Source organism: Scyliorhinus canicula, chromosome 25 (genome assembly GCF_902713615.1).
Source record: "Scyliorhinus canicula chromosome 25, sScyCan1.1, whole genome shotgun sequence".
In the NCBI taxonomy this organism is placed as follows: domain Eukaryota; kingdom Metazoa; phylum Chordata; class Chondrichthyes; order Carcharhiniformes; family Scyliorhinidae; genus Scyliorhinus; species Scyliorhinus canicula.
Window position 1 is genome coordinate 10,667,864 of NC_052170.1, and position 22,212 is coordinate 10,690,075.

At 46.8% G+C, this 22,212-nt stretch overlaps 1 long non-coding RNA gene across 1 annotated transcript in view; it reads left to right on the forward strand.

The window, feature by feature from the left end:
* The window catches only part of LOC119957162, a 39,840-nt gene extending 18,048 nt beyond the window's left edge, over positions 1-21,792 (forward strand). Inside the window, exon 6 of the long non-coding RNA XR_005458761.1 lies at positions 20,695-21,792. This is a non-coding gene — a long non-coding RNA (uncharacterized LOC119957162). The remainder of the gene's footprint in view (positions 1-20,694) is intronic.
* Positions 21,793-22,212: the final 420 nt, after the last annotated feature.

Below are 22,212 nucleotides of genomic sequence, written 5' to 3' on the forward strand. Positions count from 1 at the left end.
CTCCTGACAACTGAATAAAGTATGTGTGATCTATTACATCGGGATACGCACTGGATACTGGAGAGCAGGTTGTAAGTCAATCAAGATCCTCAGATAAGCACAGAATCTTAAAATGGAATGCCACCTTTTCACTTCTCCCATAGTGTCTCCGTTTCCCTACTTTCTATTTGACCTCCTCCCACTACTTTTGCCCGCTGCTATTTCTTTTAACACTTGCTGACTGTGAAAGGCTTGTTTCCTGGCCAGCAGGAGGTGCCAGAGGTTTCATGCTTGATCAACAAACCGAAGACTAAGGCCAATAAAACAGCAGTTTTGTCAAAGTTGAATAGAACAGGGGAGAATCAAGTTAGGCCTCTGCCTCTTTAACTCCCGTCACGTTCGCACGTCTCTCCTTGCTTGAGAGGGCAGGCAGCGTGACGACATCGGTGAAATTGTGAGCAGTGGCAAGGAAATTGGCTACAGCGTACCACAAGGTTTTAACAGATCGGGGCAAAGCTACAACTGTCAAGAGATTTCAATGAAGTTATCTTAGGCTTAGAGGCCTTTGGCGCGACAGGACGGTGCAGTGGTTAGCACTGCAGCCTCACGGCACCGAGGACCCAGGTTCGATCCTGGCCCTGGGTCACTGTTCATGTGGAGTTTGCACATTCTCCCCGTGTCTGCGTGGGTTTCACTCCCGCAGCCTAAACATTAGGTGCTAAATTGCCCCTTAATTGGAAAGAAATAATTGGGTACTTTAAATTTAAAAGGAAAGTTTAGAGAAAAAAAAGGTTTAGAGGCCTTTAGCCTGTAAGAATAGTGCTTCACTGGTTGAAGGAATGAGAGAGTAGGGTATGGACACAATTTTTAAAAAACTTTGGGAAATGCCATTTAATTGTCCTGCTTGTAGGCTCGATGGGCTGAATGACCTCTGTACTGTAAATTCTATGATTCCTCCACTAATGTCTTACGTGATGGTGTGAGGCATTATTGGACATTGAGCCAATGAACTTGCAGCAATGGTAAAGACAGGCATGAAGCCCTGACCTCCGACCCTCCTGCCTCCTGTCAAAGGTGACAATCTCAGCCACTGCCCCTTCCCTGGTGGCTAAGGGGGGCTGGGAACTTACATTAGATGGTCACCGGGATAGAAACAATGTGCAGGGGTGTGGGGAAAAAGGCAGGGGAATAAAACGTAGACAGCATAGGCAGCACGGTAGCACAGTGAGGGCAGCGCGTTAGCACAGTGGTTAGCACTATGGGTTCACAGCGCCAGGGTCCCACATTCAATTTCCGCTCGGGTCACTGTGCGGAGTCTGCACGTTCTCCCCGTGTCTGCGTGGGTTTCCTACGGATGCTCCGGTTTCCTCCCACAGTCCAAAGATGTGCAGGTTAGGTGGATTGACCATGCTAAATTGCCCTTAGCTTAGGTGGGGTTGCTGGGTTACGGGAATAGGGTGGAGGTGTGGGCTTAGGTAGGGTGCTCTTTCCAAGAGCCGGTGCAGACTCGATGGGCCGAATGGCCTCCTTCTCCACTGGAAATTCTATGATTCTATAGATCATAGAATCCCTACAGTGCAGAAGGAGGCCATTCGGCCCATCAGGTCTACACCGACCCTCTGAAAGAGAACCCCAACCACTTTGTGTCCAATTCAAGATGGTCACCGATACCTGGCTGCTCTGGTCCGTGCAAACTTCACACAGTCACCCAAGGCCAAAATCGAACCTGGGTCCCTAGCGCTGTGAGGCAGCAGTGCTAACTACGTGTCGCCATGCCGCTCCAGGTTACAAATGTACCTTTCTTGAAGAAAGATACATTTGTAACCTGGAGCGGCATGGCAGCCCGTAGTTAGCAAGCTCTGTTGTCTTGAAACGTTCTGCCTTTGTACAAATGATCCCATGTGTGTCGTTCGATAAAGGAGAGGACGATGCTTTTACACAATCGGGTATGAGCGATTGGGTCTTTAATCAGCACGGCACAAACATCCCGAACCACGGGCAGGATTCTCTGCTCTCCGACGGTGAAATCGCGATCGGCCGGAGAATCCCTGTTGCCGCGGAAATCGGGGGTGGCATCAGTTTCGCAATGCTCCGCCCCCTCCAAAACGGCATACTCGCAGAGTGTGCCACACTCCGTCAGGAGGGCCTCAAGATGTCATCTGAGCTCCTCCCCCGATGCTTCGCCCCCCCCCCCCCGATAGGCCGAGTTCCTGACGCCGTGGGTCACTCAGGCTACTTTTTTCGGGAACCCAGCGAGGCGGCTGTGGACTGAGTCCGGCGCCGCCACAGTCGGGGCGGGGGGAGCCAATCCGCGGGCAGAGGGGGCTTTGGCGGGGGCTGGGGGCACTGGTGGGGTGGGGGAGGGGTGGTCTGGGGGTGGCGAGCCTGGCCAAAGGGGGGCACTATTTGGAGGCCGGGTCTGCGCGCAGGCAGTGCCATGTTGCACGGCACGGTTGCTGCAGGACGCCGCCGTGCTCATGCCCGGCCACGGACCGGGCAATTCTCTGGCTGTATCCACAGCTCGAGCCGGGGGCTCTGCGCTGAGTGCCTGCTAGCCCCCCAACAGACCGAGGATCGGTGGAGGTTTAGCGCCGTTTTTTCGGTCCTAAAGCGCCACTTCCCAAGCCGGTGTCAGCACATAATCTCCCAATCGGAGAATCCAGCCCAACATGTCCGGGATTAATCCCTCTTTTCTTCTCATTTTACTTCCTTCCTTCTGGACAAGCTGATGAAAATATCTTCTTCTTCTTCGGCGATCACTCGCTAACGAGTATGATTGTCCACTAACTTCATGTTCCTGGTCATGGGTCCTTGCGTGGCTGATGAGCTTGATTCGAAAGCCGCATCTTCGACCGCACACTTGGCAGGTGTTTCCGGGAGGTGGGATCGGTCCTAGGACTCTAGATCGCTGGTACTCATTTCTCAGGTTCCTTTTCTGGGCCTCCTCTTGCCGTCAGGTGTCCTCGAAGAATCGTGTCCCTCCAATCAGGACATTCCTCTGAGCAGCTCTCTTCTGAATATGGATCTGCCAGATGTTAACGTCTCTCTGGCGTTTCTTGAGGTAAGCCTGCAGGATGTCTTTGAAGCTCTTTCTTTGCCCTCCTCTTGTTCGGATGCCTTTCCTGAGCTGGGTAAGGAAGAACATATTGGCATCATGACCACATCTCCTGATTTCAGTTAAGACTGGAAACACAATCCATGCAAAGTTACGGGAACAGGAAGAGGCAATTACCGGCCTCAGTCCCAATCCTTCGCTCAATTAGATTAGGGCTCATCTATGCCTCAGCTTATTTTGCTCACCTCATCTCCATTTGGGGGCAGCACGGTAGCACAGCGGTTAGCACAGTCGCTTCACAGCTTCCGGGTCCCAGGTTCGATTCCCGGCTTGGATGTGGGGAGTCTGCACGTTCTCCCCGTGTGTGCGTGGGTTTCCTCCGGGTGCACCGGTTTCCTCCCAAAGTCCAAAGATGTGCAGGTTAGATGGATCGGCCGTGATAAATTGCCCCGAGTGACCAAAAGGTTTGGGTGAGGTTGCTGGATTACGGGGACAGAGTGATGGTGTGGGCTTGGGTAGGGTGCTCTTTCCAAGGGCCGGTGCAGACTCGATGGGCTGAATGGCCTCCTGGAAATTCTATGATTCTATGTGTCCCCACATTCTTGATTACCGACAATGTCGAATCCTTTTAACTTCAATCAAATCATCTCTCAGTCTTTTGCATCTATCTATTTTCGAGCAGTCATTGGGTTCATGAGCTTCGAAGGGGCGTGGTCAACCCCTTCAGTTTGCTGAGTGCTAAAATTATGAACTCAAATGTTTTCAGATGTTTCCCTTTAAATCGCGGAATTGTTACGGAGCAGAAGGAGGTCAGGAGGAGGTTATTCGGCCCATGGTGTCTGCACCGCCTCTCCAAATGAGCACCGTGACCTATTGGCCATTCCCCTGCCTTTCCCCCGCACCCCTGCACATTGTTTCCAGTCAAATAGTCAGCCAACACACTCTCCACCGCCTCGATTGAACCTGCCTCCCCCACACTGCTAGACCCCAAACAGTCGCTGTGTGAAGAAGTTTTATTTCACATCAAAGTTGCTTCTTTTGCAGATCACCTTGAATCTGTGCCCTCTTGTTCTTCACCCTTTTATGAGTGGGAACATTTTCTCTCTATCTTTTCTGCCCCTCCACCCACCCACCCTTATTCTTTTGAACAGTTCTATCAAATCTCCTCTCGGCCTTCTCCTCTCCAAGGAGAACGGTCCCCACCTCTCCAATCTATCCTCATAACGGAAGTTTCTCATCCCTGGAACCATTCTTATAAATCTCTTCTGCACTCTCTCTAATGTGTTCACACCCTCTCTATGGTGCGACGTCCAGAACTGTACACAATATTCCAGCTGAGGTATAACTCGTGAAAATGAAATGAAATGGAAATTGCTTACTGTCACAAGTCGGCTTCAAATGAAGTTACTGTGAAAAGCCCCTAGTCGCCACATTCCAGCACCTGTTCGGGGAGGCTGGTACGGGAATTGAACCGGGCTGCTGGCCTGCCTTGGTCTGCTTTCAAAGCCAGCGATTTAGCCGAGTGAGCTAAACCAGCCCCTATCTTGTATATGTTCAGTATAACCTTCTTGCTCTTGCATTCTATATGAACACATTCCTATTTCAATTTCCAAAAGACATGTGAATCACCGTTGTGTTTCATATAGTCACAGACTTGTCTCTGATGCAGAAGGTTTTATGTTCAAGTCTCACTCGCTAGCTGACATCGCTAGCAGTACAGCACCAAGGGAGTGTCTTCAGCTGAGATCTCAAGCCAAGGATCTCAAGCCAAGGATCTCAAGCCAAGGACCTCAAGCCAAGGAAGCCAAGGTCACTGTCCTTGCGTAGACAAGTTCTCTCCCTGTCTCCGTGGGTCTCACCCCCATAACCCAAAGATGTGCAGGGTATATGAATTGGCCATGCTAAATTGCCCAATAATTGGAAAAAAGGAATTGAGTAAATTAAATTTTTTTTAAAAATTAATTAATATATCTCGTGAATATTTGGGGTCCCAGCACCGATCCCTACGGTACCCCACTAGTCACTGCCTGCCCCCCATTTCAAAAAGACCATTAATTCCTACTCTTTGTTTCCTGTCTGCCAACCAGTTTTCTATCCATCTCAATACACCACCCCTAATCCCATCTGCTTTAATTGTCCCCCCATTATCACATGCGGGACTTTGGTCAAAAGCTGCCTGAAAGTCCAAATATACCACATCCACTAGCCCCCCCTCGTCAACTCTACTAGTTACACCCTCAAAGAATTCCAGTAGATTTGTCAAGCATGATTTCTCCCTTCATAAATCCTTGTTGACTCTGTCCGATCCTGCCACTGTTTTCTAAGTTTTCTACGGCTGCATGATAGCACAGTGGTTAACACTGTTGCTTCACAACGCCAGGTTCCCAGGTGCAATCCCCGGCTTGGGTAGCCCTCTATGCGGAGTCTGCACATTGTCCTCGTGTCGGCGTGGGTTTCCTCCGGGTGCTCCGGTTTCCTCCCACAAGTCCCAAAAGATGAACTGTTAGGTAATTTGGACATTTTGAATTCTCCCTCTGTGTACCCGAACAGGTGCCGGAATGTGGCGACTAGGGGCTTTTCGCAGTAACTTCATTGCAGTGTTAATGTAAGCCTACTTGTGACAATAAAGATTATTAGTGCTTTTAGTATATAAAAGATTATCATAGAATTTACATTTACTCAGCCCATCGAGTCTGCACCGGCTCCTGGAAAGAGCACTCTACCCAAGGTCAACACCTCCACCCTATCCCCATAACCCAGTAACCCCACCCAACATTAAGGGCAATTTTGGACACTAAGGGCAATTTATCATGTCCAATCCATCTAACCTGCACATCTTTGGACTGTGGGAGGAAACCGGAGCACCCGGAGGAAACCCACGTAGACAGTGGGAGGATGTGCAGACTCCGCACAGACAGTGACCGAAGCCGGAATCGAACCTGGGACCCTGGAGCTGTGAAGCAATTGTGCTATCCACAATGCTACTGTGCTGCCCCAAGATCTTTGGTGCCACTTTGAGACTATCAAGGAAGTTATGCAAAAATATTCTTGACAATATTTATCTGTCAGTCAGCATAAATAGCAAACAGGTTAACTGGTCACTGTCTAATTGCTGTTTATGGGACCTTGCTGTGTGCAATTTGGTTATCACATTTCCTACACTTCAAAGGTGCTTAACTCCATTATTCAAAAATGGTGGGAGAAAAAAAGCAGGAAAATACAGGCCTGTTAACCTAACATCTGTCAGAGGGAAAATGTTAGAAACCATTGTTAAGTATGTTATAGCAGGGCACTTGGAAAAATTCAAACAATCCGGCAGAGTCAACATGGTTTTGTGAAAGGGAAATCACATTGAACCAATTTCTTGGAGTTCTTTGAAGGAGCCACATGTGCTGTGGATAAAGGGGAACCGGTGGATGTACCGTACGTAGGTTTCCAGAAGGCACTTGATAAGGTGCCACATAAAAGGTTATTGCGTCAAACAAAAGCTCATGGTGCCGGGGGGGTAATGTATTGACATGGATAGAAGATTAAAAAGCCATGATCGTATTGAACGGCGGAGCAAGCTCGTGGGGCTAGGTGGCCCACTCCTGTTCCTATTTCGTATGTTTGTATGTACTGCAAAGGCTGAATTGGAGTGTCTGGTGAAAGGTGCTATATAAATGCAAGTCTTCTATTCCTTTCTCTGTTACCCACAGGCAGCCACTGCTTTAATTCTTTTATAAGCGGGACTGAGCAACAGAAATAACGGAGACAACTAGTATTAATATAACACCACTCAGTGCCATGGGACATCTCAAAGTGGTTCAAAGCCACCGTTGAGGAAATATGTCTTCTTTGTTGACCACTCGCTAACGGGAATGATTGTCCACCTACGAAACCCTGTGTTACTGGTCTTGGGTCCTGTCAGTTGTTACATACCTGATGAGAGGAAGTAAGCCAGTAAGCAAACTTGCGGATCTATGGAATTTTGGGAGAATACGCTGATGGTCAATTATATCCCTGATCCCAGAATGACAGAACATATGGAAGCTTTGACTTCCTTCCTTAGTTCTGCAGGCTCCATTTTGAAAACCACGTTTTTGTGACATTATCATAGATGTGAAAGGACTGCAAGGGTTAATGTAATGTCTAAATCAACCACTAGAGGGAGCTAGGTGTACAATTATATAAGACATTGATACTAAGCCTTGTGGGTGAGAGGTTGAGGAGAACAGATCAAAGAAAAGATAGTGTGAGTGAGAGCAGATCATAGTTAATGTAATAGTGTAGAGATTAGACGTCGATGAGTGTCGATTATATGTTTATTATCAACCATGTATTATATAGGAGTAAGTGCCGAATCCAATTATGTACTGTTAAGAGATTTATAGCTTTGTTCAATTTAAAGCTATTTTGTGGTCTTTGTGAACACTGCACCAACCATCCTGAATTTAACAACACAAAGATTACCACAATTTTATTGTCATTCTTGTGACTTGTGTTACAAATTGCAAAGAGGAGTCTTTGATTGCTTGTTGTAACAAACCATTTGGATTCCTACCAAAATGTCGGTGACTTTTGAAACCTTCCCCCTAATATTTCTAAAATTTCATTATTATGATGTTATTTTTCCCTTTGCTTTCAAATTTTTGTGCATCACCCGAACGTTTTTCCAACCCCGACAGACACAACTCACTTTTAAGTGTTGCTTATGAGGATGAGCCTCTGAAATTCTGTCTGCATCGCCTCTCTCTCTCTCTAACTGAGGTTAATCGCTCAGCAGACATGTCTGGATCAAATTTGCCAAAATATTAAATCGACAAAAGGGAAAACTGAGTTTGTGTTTCAGAAAAGCATTTTTCTGTTTCCCCACTTTCTTCTGTGTGAGTTTCCTGTTTCCTCCCCAACGTCTTAGTGAAGAGGACAGAGAGGTAACTTGCGCCTGGGAACTTTGGGCACTTTTTTTTCGCTGGTTTATTTAAGGAGGGAGGGGGCGGCGCGTTCAGATTTCGGCTAGGTTCCTTGCTGGACCGAGGAGGTAGATGGAAATGACTCAATTATGGAAACATAGAAATTAGGGGCAGGAGGAGGCCATTCGGCCCTTCGAGCCTGCTACGCCATTCATTACGGTCATGGCTGATCATCCAACTCAATAGCCTGATCCCGCCTCCTTCCCACCCCCCGCAATATCATTTGATCCCCTTCATCCCAAGTGCTTTATCGAACTGCTTCTTGAAAACTTAGTGTTTTGACCTCAACTGCTTTCTGTGGTAGCGAATTCCACACTCTGACCACTCTCTGGGTGAAGAAATTTATCCTCATCTCAGTCCTAAATATGGGTGGCGCAGTGGTTTGCAGTGCTGTCTCACGGCGCCGAGGACCCAGGTTGGATCCCGGCCCTGGGTCACTGTCCATGTGGAGTTTGCAAATTCTCCCCGTTTCCGCGCAGGTCTCATCCCTATAAGGGGTGGTGAATTGGCCATGCTATATTGCCGCTTAATTGGAAAAAAAAATTGGATGGTCTAAATTTATTTTTAAAAAATCTCAGTCCTAAATAGTCTACCGTACCCTCAGGCTGTGACCCCTGGTTCTGGACTTGCCCACCTTCAGGAACCACCTTCCTGCATCTATCGTGTATAGTCCCATTAGAATGTGTAGGTTTCTGTCATTCCCCCTTCATTTTTCTGAATTCCAGCGAATACAATCCGAACCGACTCAATCGCTCCTCATATGTAGGTCCTGCCATTCATTAGCCTTTTCCGAGGATTTGCTGCTCCATAATGAAAGTCTAGGCCCAGGTAGCTCAATCGAACAACTAGAGTCTGAATTTCCAAGAGTGGAATTAGGAAACAGTTTCTACCAACAAAGGGTAGATGTGTGTAACTCTCCACCACAGATGGAGATTTATGCCGCATCAATTCTTAATTTTGAAGCTGAGATTGATGGATTTTTGTCAACCTATGGTATTATTGGATATGTGACCGAGCTGGGTAATGTGGAGTTCGATCAGTCAGGATCCTTCTGATGTGCCGTCTTGCATATGTGTAAAATCTGGTGTGTCACCAACCCAACCTCAACACATCGCCTTCCCATTTACCGAAGGCGAGTGGGTGCCCACATCATTGCCTGTCATTCAAAACATAAATATTGACGGGCAATTGAGTTTGCAACAAGCCAGTTGACCCGGATATAATTCAGTGGACGCTGTAAATCTGTCGGTCTTACCGTGCTCGATGGGCACCACAGGGTCTGGGGCTTGTTGTCAACTCCTTTAATAACATTTTGGTCTGAGTTTCCTTTGGCATTTGCTTTTGTTTAAGGCAGTATCCCTTCTTTGGGGCTGCTCTTTTGATTTCTCCCTCGGTTTGGGTGATTTAGATTTCACAGACATAGAACAATGTTGTCATGGGCAAGGGGGCGAGAGAGCGGAGTCCATCTTTTCAACATCTGAGGTGGAAAGATGGGAAGGAAGGGGGAAACTTTTATTATGGACAGCCGTGTGGGCATTGGAGGAAGCCCAGACCCCCCACCTCCGAAGATGATACCCCCACTTCCCTCCTGGACTACAAAACCCACCCACCTCACTGTATCCCCCTACCCTTTGACCCCCCCACTCATGTATTTGATCATTCCCTGCCCCAAACTCCCGGACATACCTGTGTCCGGATCCTCCGGGGTCCATTGTTCTCCTCATGGACCTCGGTGCATTCTGGCTTGACGGTGGAGCGCGAGAGATGCCAGCCAATCCATTGTCCATAGCTCTTGAGGTGCAGGACCTGCACCTACTGAGGGACGGAAGTCCTTCTCTCTGCCTGTTTAAGCTGCCGGCAGTGCAGTATTACTGTGGGGCAGCATTTCTTTAAAGGTGGCGAGTTTGCAACCAATGTTTGTGGGTTGTGTGGTGATGAGGGGTGGGGAGAATCTGCGGCCTACATCTGTCTTCAAAGGTCAGAAGAGAGAACATGAGCAGACAATTCAACTCTCCCGCATACTAACTGGTCGCTGTGACTGCCCCAGGGAAATAATGGAGAAGAAAGCATAGCATCTTAGAGCTGTGTAGTAGTGAAGACCGTTCAGCCCATTGGCTCTGTGCGGATTCCATGGAAGAATTATGCACCAATATGCTACCATTTTTCCAGACCCTTTTAATTCTCCTGCGTCCAACACATCCCCAGTTCCTTTTAAAAACTATTTGGGTTCCCAGACTTCTGCCGCAGTTTTTGCTGGAGCTTCTCACATTATAGCAACCCTGGGTACGGCTCGAATATTCTCCAAAACCTAACCCGTGTGTTCTTTGTCGTGATGCTTCCCAAGTAATTCCCGCCTGTTGCTGACTCACAAACCGGCACAAATTAATTGTGGAAAACCTTGGGCTGGATCCTTACGTTTGGAAAATTGAGGGATAGTCTATCGAATCCATGTGCAGGCCATTTGACCTGACCCTCGGAAAGAGCATAATGCCCAGGCCCTCACCCTATCAGGCGGCACGGTAGCACAGTGGTTAACTGTTGCTTCACAGCGCAAGGGACTCTGGTTTGATTCCCGGCTTGGGTCGCTGTCTGTGCGGAGTCGGCACGTTCTCCCCGTGTCTGCGTGGGTTTCCTCCGGGTACTCCGGTTTCCTCCCACAAGTCCCGAAAGACGTGCTTGTTGGGTGAATTGGACATTCTGAATTCTCCCTCTGTGTACCCGAACAGGCGCCGCAATGTGGCGACTAGGAGCTTTTCACAGTAACTTCATTGCAGCGTTAATGTAAGCCTACTTGTGACACTAATAAATCATTATTATTATAACCTTAACCTAACCTACACCCCTGTGATGTGGAGATGCCGGCGTTGGACTGGGGTGGGCACAGTAAGAAGTCTTACAACACCAGGTTAAAGTCCAGTATGTTTGTTTGGAATCACTTGTCGGGATTCTCCGCCCGCCGCGCCACATTTCTGCCCCGACCGGCTGGCTGGATTCTCCGTTACGCCGGGCGGTCAATGGGGTTTCCCATTGTGGGGCAGCCCCACCCCGTCGGGAAACCCCCGGGTGCCGGCATATAGGAAAATCACGGTGGCGGAGAATCCAGGCCACTAGCTTTCAGAGCGTCGCTACTCCTGACTTGCGCTGTCTGGATGGTGGACAGGCTTTGGGAGATTGGTTTATGATAATTGGATGTATTGGAGAGTAAAACGTATCGTTAATGTGTGTTCCCTCATACATGGGGAGGATGTGGATATTACCTTTGAGCTTAAATTCAATATTTGAAACTATATAATCCTTCTGCACTGATGGAGGCCACTCAGCCCCTCACCGCTGTGCCAGCTCGTTGAATGTGCTATCCATTGAATCCCACTCTTCTGCTTTCCCTGTAGCTGTACAGTCTCCCCCTCCTCAAGTGTACATCTAACTCTCTTTGAAAGTTGCCTTTGAATCTGCTCCCTCCACCCATTGCAGCTCATTGGCACCTTGTTGGGTAAAATAAATTGTCTTCATCTCACCCCTGGTTCTTTAGCCAATGATCCAAAACCTGTTTCCTCCGATTACAGACCCTCCTCCTGCCTTTGTCAACAACTGCTTCTCATCTGCTCTCTCACAAGTCATAGCACATACGGTGCAGAAGGAGGCCATTCGGCCCATCGACCTGCACCGACTCACTTAAACCCTCACTTCTATCCTATCCCCAATAACCCCTCCCAACCTTTTTGGACACTAAGGGCAATTTATCATGGCCAATCCACCTAACCTGCACATCTTTGTACTGTGGGAGGAAACCGGAGCACCCGAAGGAAACCCACGCAGACACGGGGAGAACGTGCAGACTCCGCACAGATAGAGACCCAGTGGGGAATCGAACCTGGGACCCGGGCGCTGTGAAGTCACAGTGCTATCCGCTTGTGCTACCGTGCTGCCCATCTTCCATGCTAATAGAAATGCTTCTATTGACACTCCCCTCAACCGTCTCTGCTCTCGGGAGAACTGATATCAATTTGTCCAATCTCCCCAGGTAACTAGTGTCATGCCGCTCATTTGCCCCACCACTGACCCCCTCCCTCTTCACCACCTCCCCCCCCCCCCCCCCCCCCCCTCCACTCCCCACCCGACTCTCACGCGTTTCTCCTGGGCTGGATTTCAGCCAGGTACTCGCGTTACCCGCTCAGCTCATGACATCATTGAAACCCGTCGGTGCAAGGCAAGTATCGTTACAGCAATAAAACTGAAGATCTAGACTGGAGGTTCTGAACCTGTCAACGCTGTGATTCAGCGGGGGACCCATTAGCTATCAGGGTTTTAATGCATGCCATTAACTCGGGGATTTACAAGGGGATCAGGTTACACTTCGGGTCAACCGGCGTCAAATACCACAAGAGTTGGTGCTGAAGGACTCCAATATATTAAAGCTTAGCGCGGCCGCCCAACTGATTGTCCAGCTCTCAAAAGGGTTAACAGTTTGGTCATAGATTTACCACAAATAAACTTCCAACAACTGAACAGTCATCCTGTGCACACGGGGAAAGCATACTTGGCTACTAAAGTTCCAATCTCTTAACTTTCTTCTTTGTCACCTAATAAATAAAAGCAATAACTTTGAGGGGATTATGACCAGCCGAGTGCTGATTTATGGTCGTACTTAGGTGCAAACGTGGAGCAGTGTGCTCTTTGAATAGAGTCCTGTCTGTGGAACCCTACTTTATGTGGCATGAATACAGGAGCGCGATGGAGCATGGGGGTTTGATAACCGGTTATATTAATTGGGGATTTGCTGCCCAATTATGGCAGGGCACCGGAGGCGGGGGGGGGGGGGGGGGGGGGGGGGGACGAGGAGCTAGTTGATGTCTTGTGCGAACTTAGGCTGAAGCTCGAAGAGCTTCAAAGGGACCATGCCATGCGAGAAGGAAATAAGGCCTATTTTTTCAATGCCATTTTGCAGTTAATCCTTCAAAGTTTTCAACAGTTTGCTGCCCCCTTCAGCCTGACCTCAGAGATGGTTGGCCTCGTACATACAAGGCTGTTCCCACCTCTGGGTTGACTGACAGCGAGCCTGATTTGTCAGGTGGTTTGATGACGAATCGCCAGATCCCTGAGGGGCCTGCGGCCTAAGTGAGAAGGGTAAAGCCTCACCCACTCAGACAGCCAAAATCAAAGGTCAGTCGGGGCTGGGTTCCCGAACCTCCAATAGAGTTAACCCTTTCAGCCCCCGAGTATTGAGAAAGCGTCCTGTAAATCTGCACAAAACCTATAAATATTCAAATCCTGATATAACGATGAACCATGAATAGAAGAGTTCCAAAAAGAAACAGACACTCACGCTTGAGTGCAATGGCACACCAATCACCAGATTCTCATTGGCTGAGTCAGAATTTGAAAAATGGGCCATTTGTAAATTCTCCACACCTGACTCAACCTACTGGTTCTTTACTGAATGTTCAATAGATTGACAATGCGATGAATGTGATAACAAGCACAAGTTGTTAAATATTACATTTCATATTTTGTGGCAGTAATGATATTATGAAAGCCTGGATTAAAATACGTATGGACAGTAACTCTGCTGAAGCTGCAATTAAGGTGTCATAAAAGTGAGAGAATCATTCATTCCAGCCACTTACTTGGTAACAGATAAAAGGCTAATGGAACATTGTTTATATTTTGGGTGGTTCCCTGGAGTGTAGATAATTTATGAGGGATTGAGTTTAGTCCTATTTAAGCAGGTCGTGGAATTTAGTGTGATATGGATTATGTATGTAATGGGAGGAGCCAGGTCTGTCTGTAGCTTTGCAATCTTTTATCAGACTTTAGGTTGAACAGCAGTTTGTTGAGTGTGACAAAACAGAAGTGTACTGGATGTGTTTCTTAAAAGGTCACTCTTTAAAAGTATCCGTGATGTGGAGATGTCGGCATTGGACTGGGGTGGGCACAGTACAATACATTACAACACCAGGTTAAAGTCCAACAGGTCTATTTCGAATCACTAGCGTTTGGAGCGCAGCTCCTATCTCAGGTGAAAAGTAGCTACATAGATAAGCAAGTAATCTGTTTTGTTAACTTTATTTATAAGTAGCATTTGAACTGTATTGGGGGTGCTTAATTGGAATTAGTAGCAGGTGCAGATGGTGAGTTCAAGTTTTTCCTTTTATTTAAGAACTTATAGAATAGAATAGAATCCCTACAGTGCAGAAGGAGGCCATTTGGCCCATTGAGTCTGCATCAACTCTCCAAAAGCGCACCCTACCTATGGCCTACTTCCCCCGCCCTATCCCCGCGTCCCACCTAACCTTTGGGCACAGGGGCAATTTATCACGGCCAATCCACCGACCTGCACACCTTTGGACTGTGGGAGGAAACCGGAGCATAGACTCCACATGCAAACTCCACATAGACAGTCCCCCGAGGTCGGAATTGAACCCGGGTCTCTGACACTGTGAGGTAGCGGTGCTAACCACTGTACCGCCGTGCTGCCCAGTTGTTTTAACAGTTAAATGTCAGGCTATTTCTGTGACATTAATGTGGCTACTTCTGTGTTTAAATTAAAGTTGATTTTAACATAAAAGGTTCCCATTGGTCAGAATCATCACTCTTCGGGTGAAACGTCCTTTCCTCACAGTTTTATAGATTAAAAAGATTGCTTGGCATTCTTGCCCAATATCCGAACAAAAGTTGGGGTCGGGATCAGTATCCTAGCAACAAGCAAAGAGAGAAGAGTTGGTCATTGAGGGAGGTCGAGAGGTATTGTATTGCCACTGGGCTTGTAGGCTCACGACTGGGCTAGTAGGCTCACGATTGGGCTAGTAGGCTCACAATAGTGCCCTGGTGACCCGCATTCAATTTCCACCAGGACAGACGGTGAGATTTGAATTTAAAAGATAAAGAGAAAGGAATTGAAAGTCTAATGATAACCATGAAATCATTGCCAATTGTGTGACAAAAAAAACCAATCACTAATGCTTCACTAATGCCAAAAAAATCTGTTGTTCTGACCCGGTCTGGCCTACATGTTGTTCCAGACCCCCAACAATTTGGATGTGATGCTCACTGGGCACAATGGTTGGCACTGTTGCTTCACAGCTCCAGGGGCCCAGGTTCGATTTCCCGGTTTGGGTCACTGTCTGTGCGCGAAGTCTGCACGTTCTCCCCCCCGTGTCTGCGTGGGTTTCCTCCGGGGGCTCCAGTTTCCTCTCACGGTCCAAAAATGTGCAGGTTAGGTGGATTGGCCATGATCAAAATGCCCCTGTGTCCAAAAAGGTTAGGTGGGATTATTGGGATACGGGGATAGGGTGGGGGCGTGGGCTTAAGTAGGGTGCTCTTTCCAAGGGCCGGTGCAAATTCGATGGTTCAAATGGACTCCTTCTGCACTGTAAATTCTATCATCCCATGAATCAAGAAAATAAATCGTCCATTTTTTGTCCTTTATTCCTTCAGGTGTCATTGGCAAGGCCACCATTGCCCCAACCCTAATTGCCCTTGAATTGAATGGTTTCCCAGGCCATGACATAGGACGGGTAAGACCCAACCAAACTTCTGCAGTCTAGTCACATGCAGATCAGACCAGCTAAGGATGGCAGATTTCTTGCCGTATTAGTGAACCAGGTGGGTTTTTTTTTAACCACAATCGATTAGAGTTTCGGGGTCAACAACACCAAGACTCGCTTTATAATTCCACATTTATTAACTGATTTTAAATTCCACCAGCTGCTGTGGTGGGATTTGAACCAGTGTTCCCAGAGCATTCGTTTGGGCCTTGGGATTATTGGGGTGATCTTACCACTGTTTCCCGTATCGCCCCACAGTCAACTTCGGAATGACAGGACTTCCTGAATTCTATGCATGCAGAACCCTATTGTGGTCAACATTGGTCACTCTGCACTATTGCGTATTGATGTATGTGTGTGCGTTAATGCCCCTTACATTCAGATTGATATATAGGATTATTGAGGATGTAAGCTCAGAAACAGGTCATTCAACTCCACTCAAACTTCCTCCAGTCTGTCCTCCTCTAAATCCATAGAATCATAGAATTCCTACAGTGCATAAGGAGGCCATTTGGCCCATCGAGTCTGCACCGACCCTCTGAAACTGCAGCCTACCTAGGCCCACTCCCCCACCCTATCCCCATAACCCCACCAACCCTGCACATCTTTGGACACAATAAGAAGTCGTACAGCACCAGGTTAAAGTCCAACATGTTTGTTTCATCACTAGCTTTCGGAGCACTGCTCCTTCCTCAGGTCCTGAGGTCCGACCTGAGGAAGGAGCAGTGTTCCGAAAGCTAGTGTTTGAAACAAACCTGTTGGACTTTAACCTGGTGTTGTAAGACTTCTTACTGTGCTCACCCCAGTCCAACGCCGGCATCTCCACATCATCTTTGGACACTAAGGGGCAATTTTAGCATGGTCAATCCACTTAACCTGTGCGCCTTTGAACACTAAGGAGCAACTATTGCATGGCCAACTCACCAAACCTGCACATCTTTGGACACTAAGGGCAATTTAGCACGGCCAATCCACCTAACCTGCACATATTTGGACTGTTGGAGGAAACCGGAGCACCCGGAGGAAACCAACGCAGAAATGGGGAGAACGTGCAAACTCCACACAGTCACCCAAGGCCGGAATCCAACCTGGGTCCCTGGCGCTTTGAGGCAGCAGTCAATTTAGCAATGTAACTCTCTATTCTCTCCTGTGTCACATGCTTGTCTAGCCTTCCCTTAAGGTATTCACTGCAAGTCCATGAAATGAAATGAAAATCGCTTATTGTCACGAGTAGACTTCAAATGAAGTTACTGTGAAAAGCCCCTAGTCGCCACATTCCGGCGCCTGTTCGGGGAGGCTGTTACGGGAATCGAACCGTGCTGCTGGCCTGCTTGGTCTGTTTTCAAAGCCAGCGATTTAGCCCAGTGCTAAACAGCTCCCTTGGACATCAGGAAACAGAAGTGTTCCTTATTGACTCTGGCTCACCTAATATTGAATTCTTAAAACCGTGTTTACTGGGTAATTTAGCAGATGACTTTAATTTCAGTTTGAGATGGATTTCAAGCTCCGCTTCACTTAAAAAAAACTGTAAGTGCAGCCTCCCTTTCCAATGCTTAATTGGGGACTCACATGAGCAGATGGGACCAACGGAGACACTCCCATCCATGAACCTGCAAAGTTCCAATCTTGTCTCTGCCAACAATATTGGCTTGTCGCATTTTCAGCTCTGCATTAAAATAGTAAAAACTATAGGGAGCCGGCGGTTATGGTACACAGTTTCTGAAGCTTGTTCCAACCTCTTGACTCCATCGTCATCCATCAAAAAGGCATTGCAAATTAAAATGCTGAATCTGTATAACCTTGGGACATAAACACTTGGCAGTTCTTTGATACTGGGGATTGATGCTTATGCTTAACACAACTAATATCACATTTATTTTTTTGTAGAATGCACACATTGCTTTGTAACTGCATCTGTTCAATTCAAATAACATTCAATTTAATGCGATTTTGCTTTTTCACTCATTTGGAACTACTTAATTTTAAGTCCTGCATACAACCCATAACTTTACCATATGCTGGCAATGAGTCTTGGCAATGGGAAGAAGAGTTGCTTGCCTCCGGGTACCCTGTTTAACTTGCGTTCTGCACAGCATCTTCTGGGAGAACTACTTCCCCCAGTGATCGGAATATGAAAGGCTTCATTTGGTCAGGGCTGTGGAATTACATTCACTTAGATGTCAAAACTGTATCAACTTGGAGGCTGCAATCTCAAGGAGAAATCAATCAACCCTCCTCCCATCTCTTTTTTAGTCTCTCTCGCCGGCCGCTCCCTCAATAGTCTTTCATTCCCCAATCTCTTTCTCCCCCTTTCATTGTTACCATGTCTTACGCAGAATTACAAATGGAGACACTCTTTATTCTACTGTCACCTACAGCACAGGAAGAGAACACTCAGCCCAACAGACCCCTGCCGGTGTTCGTAGACTAGTCGTGCCACCTCCCACCCAACTTCATATCAATCTTCCATCGTTACTTTTTATACCTACCTCCCTCATGCACTCATCCAATTTGCCCTTAAATGCTATTCCACTCTATTTGGTAGAGTTTCAAATTACCACCAGCCTCCGGATAAAGATGTTTCTCTTGAATAATAATAATAATCTTTATTATTGTCACAAGTAGCCTTACATTAAAACTGCAATGAAGTTACTGTGAAAAGCCCCCAGTCGCCACGCTCCGGCGCCTGTTCGGGTACACAGAGGGAGAATTCAGAATGTCCAATTCACCTAACAGCACGTCTTTCGGGGCTTCAGGGAGGAAACCGGAGCACCCGGAGGAAACCCATGCAGACACTGGGGAGGACGTACAGACTCCGCACAGACAGTGACCCAAGCGGGATTCGAACCCAGGTACCTGGCGCTGTGAAGCAACAAGGCTACCGTGCTGCCATCTTGTAATATCTTGTTGGATTAATTACTATCTTATAACTATGATCCCGAGTTATGGATTCTTCAGGAATCAAAACAACTTGTCAGTAACAGCCACTAATCAAATTCCTTTCTAATTTGGAACTCCTCAGCTGGGTCATCCCTCAATCTTCTGTTTCCAACAGAGAAGAGTTCTAATCTGCTCAGCCTTTCCTATTATGCATAACCTCTCAGTTCTGAACCCATCCTTGCAACTGTTTTTTCTTGAATTTCCTCCACCTTCTCTATATCCTTTCTATTGGTAACCAGTGCTCAAACGTATGATCAAACTAAAGTTCTGTGCAAGCCCTTTTGAACACCATTCCTCTCACAGTTAACCCCAGAACTGCGTTTTAATATTTTATGGTCTTGCTAACCGACCTTTAGTGAATCAGTACCCCTCGGGAGTCTTGTGGAATAGCATCCCAGCGTCTGTGCCAGGAACTCCAAGCTCGAGACCCACCCAAGGACCTGATGGCCAAGGAAGGTGTGTTCATAACTTGGCCAAACAGGTTGCCTGTCAACCTGTAACTCCTCCAACATCGGCCAATGTCAGATGGTAAGAGTGGGAGAGACTCCTGGTTAGCCATGTGATAGAAACACATTGGAGTCTCTACCTTAACAATTCATAGCTCTGCACTGCAACATGAATGTGAAAGTATATGGTGCCACAACAATCAAACGCCTGGAAAGGAGAGGTGGGGGGGGGGGGGGGGGGGGCGATGTTGGTTTGCTTGGTTGGCGGGAGTGGATCAGATTGGTGTCAGCAACATGGGGTTTCAACCTGGTGCCAGTTGGGTGCATTTGGGACCTGCCTGCTTGCTCTACCTGTGCTGACGTCTGTGACACGAGGGGTTGGACCTGCCTTCAAGCAGAGAACCGAAAATGAAGAAGAACCCATCTCGAGGCTTGTGATATAGCCAGATGGTCTACAATTATTTGGTTAAAAGATTTATGTTATTTGTGTAGTTCTCAGATGAAAACATACTAAATATCTGTAAACATGGGAGTCTCTTGGCAGAATCAATAAGACTGAGACAAATTACCCTGACATCATTAAAATGTTTGATTTTGAAGGTAACTGATAGTACACATTTCTATTTTAAACATCTCAAGTGTGCCGCATTGCCATAGAGTGGGCTGTGTGAATTAGGGAGCTTCCTTGCATCCAAGTCATCTGAGATTATGTGAAACTGGAATACAGAAGTTTCGTTTGGGAACAGACAGAGACAGTTGCAACTCAGTGAGCTGATGGAAGACAATATAAATGTTAGCCCGGCCTGCATCTTAAGCAGAGAAAATACCGACTTCATAAACCCTGTCTGCAAACTGAATTCAAGCTCCCACCTGTAGTCCACTTAGTGAATGATAAAGTTTGTGAGGGAAAGGAGGCTGGAATATTTGCCTACCTTGGAGCTAGTGGAAGAAACCTGTAGTAACCCACATAATGAAAACAAGCTTGGAGAAAGTAGTGAAGCCTAAGCGTGAGCTAAAAAGTCAACAGTCGTGAAGTTTTGGAAAAACATTGGAGGAATTGTTAGCCAAAAGCTAATGACAGGATCCTCATGAAATTTGATACCTTGGAGAATAGCTGGAACACTGAGGAGAAAATAAATTAAATTCAAGAGGGCTGTGGCATACTTGGTAAATCCAAAAGGAAAAGTGAATATACTTTAAATCTTAACAAGCTAGAATGTTAGATTAGCAGTGCTTGCTTCGTTTTTTTTAAATCGTAAAGATTGTTTCTGTTTAAAATCTTGGAGCGTAATTAGTAACAGCATAATTTATTTTTAAACAGTAATGGCCCCAACCTGGATTGCAACAGTAATTGATACTGTGTAATACTATGGCATACCTTGAAGTGAAAAGGCATTATTTCACATCTCATAGCGACATAGCCCAGTGGTTTCTGTAATTTCTTTATATGGGCTAATTTAGAAGTGGAGGTGCAGGCATAGACCACACAGATCCCTCCAACAAATGAGGAACAGAAATGGAGAGCAGATTCCAATGCTATTCAGAACATGTGCAACTGGCTTTGAACTAAAGATATTCCAGCAATTTCTCTTCTAACCACGTAAATTAGCTGAGGTGGTTTTTTTTTTTTGGCTATCATTTTCCATTGAAACTTTAAGCCTCCAGAATATATCTCTTTCCCCTTTTTACTTCTCTATTGGAGTGTGGTAACTGCAATTATCTCTGCCTGATTCATTTGCAGCAATTAAGGTTTATGTCTTGTCCTATCCATTCCACAGATACGGTTTTGATCAGTGTCTCAAAATTGGACAGCTTTACGATGCTTCTAAGGGATGGCCCCGATTCTTATCCCCATGGAGTTTTGGCATGTTTCTTGAAATCAACAACTTGGAATGCTCTGAGTCGGTGGCATAGCCTGGAGGCTAACAGCAAGGCTACAACCCAGCATCAGAAGCATTTAATTAATAGAATCATGGAATTCGGGACTCTCAGAGTGGTTACAGCACAGAAAGAGGCTGTTCGGACTATCGAATCTGTGGGGCGTTCTGAAGGAGAAATTCACTTTGTGCTCCCCACCTTACCCTCGTGTTGCCGGCATTTTTTTTCCTCCTTAGGTAGTGGCCCACTTCCCTTTTACTTATCTCCACCACACTCTCAGGCAGTGCATTCCAGATGCTAACCACTCGCTGCGTGAAAAAGGCGATTACTAATAGCTGAATGCGCTTGCTGACCAATCCTGAGTGCGCCACCGGCTGCATTAACAACCAACTTGAGATAATCAGTCAAGCTCAAAACATGGCTGATTTAAGCTTGCTCGAGGTGACAGCCATGCACGCATTCATACGCAGGGACCCGTACTCTGCAACAAAAAAAGAATATGTTCAAGCCTTGTGCCTTTTCTGAATTACCGGGCAGCTTGAGAGCCTATAGTTCCCCATTGCGTCCTTTCGTCAATGCCTCAGCCAATTAGAGTCGACTCGCCAACCAATCAGCACCATTTTCCCCTGCAGCATAAATTGTTGTGATCATTTGAAATTTGGCATTCTTGCATTTGTCCTGATCAGTGAAAGACAAAAGGCTTCGGCAACACGTCCCTCTTTTCAACAACACTCAGGTTTATAATTACTGATTGATATCCCACGGTGTTACACACGAGTTGTCAAGACCTTAATCGAACTGAAGTCTCCATACTGTGACGTTGGTATTCCATCAAACCTGTGAGCGTTCTGCCTGGCGGGGCAAGTTAAAATTGCTGCTCGCACCCCTCCTCCAATGTGTTGGAGTGCATTACAAAAGGACAGGTAGGATGTAGAAAATAGACAATTAAACCAAGAACTGAATTTTTACTCATAATCCCCTTATTTTTGTATGTCAAACACCAGCAACACCAGTTGAAGCTGCTTTGTGACATTATGAGGTGACCACTGTGACATCTATGGGACAATACTCTACCAGTGAAAATGTTACTACTTACAGTATAGGTCTTGTGGCCCAGCGGCAAGGAAGGTGCGTCCATTATATGGTCAAACAGGTTGAGTGTTAACCTGCAAATGCTCCGAAACATGGCAATGGCTGGCGGTGAGAGTGGGAGAGACTCCTAGTCAGCCACGCTGGATGTGCAGTGGCGCCCCTCAAGGTATAGGACCCAGGCGACAGACCAACAACCTGTTCCAAGAACTATTAGCCATGGAAAGAGTCTGCCGTAGAGCACCATTAGGTGTGGGAAGAGAATTGGAATTGAACAATACCATTAAATTAACATAAGAACAGGACGAGGCCATTCAGCCCTTCAAACC